The following is a 358-nucleotide window of genomic DNA, read 5'->3' on the forward strand; positions in this document are numbered from 1 at the left end:
CTCTTCAATTCTTTCATGTTTTCCCACCTGGGATCCTGGGTACCAACATCTGTCACCACCACATTTTGGTAGGTAAATAGTGTGAAGGAAAGATCATAGGTGAGATTGGGAGCTCCGTGAGAAGCCAGTGCATCTTTTGAAGTTAATCTGTGAAGGCGTTGCTGTGGTTTTGAATGGCTGATAGGGGTCCCGTGGCCTCCTGTTCCGTTCTGCCCTCTTCCTCCAGTTTCTTCCTGCAGCTCCACGCTTCTAAGTGATGTCTTCCTGTGTCGTGTTTCCTGAAGTTAAATATGCCACACATACACTCAGCTTAGTTTTCTTTGTATCTACTGCTGAGTCTTTTCAGACTGCTGAATAG

This window comes from Ceratotherium simum, chromosome 13 (genome assembly GCF_057802395.1).
Source record: "Ceratotherium simum simum isolate JZ-2026a chromosome 13, ASM5780239v1, whole genome shotgun sequence".
Lineage (NCBI taxonomy): Eukaryota > Metazoa > Chordata > Mammalia > Perissodactyla > Rhinocerotidae > Ceratotherium > Ceratotherium simum.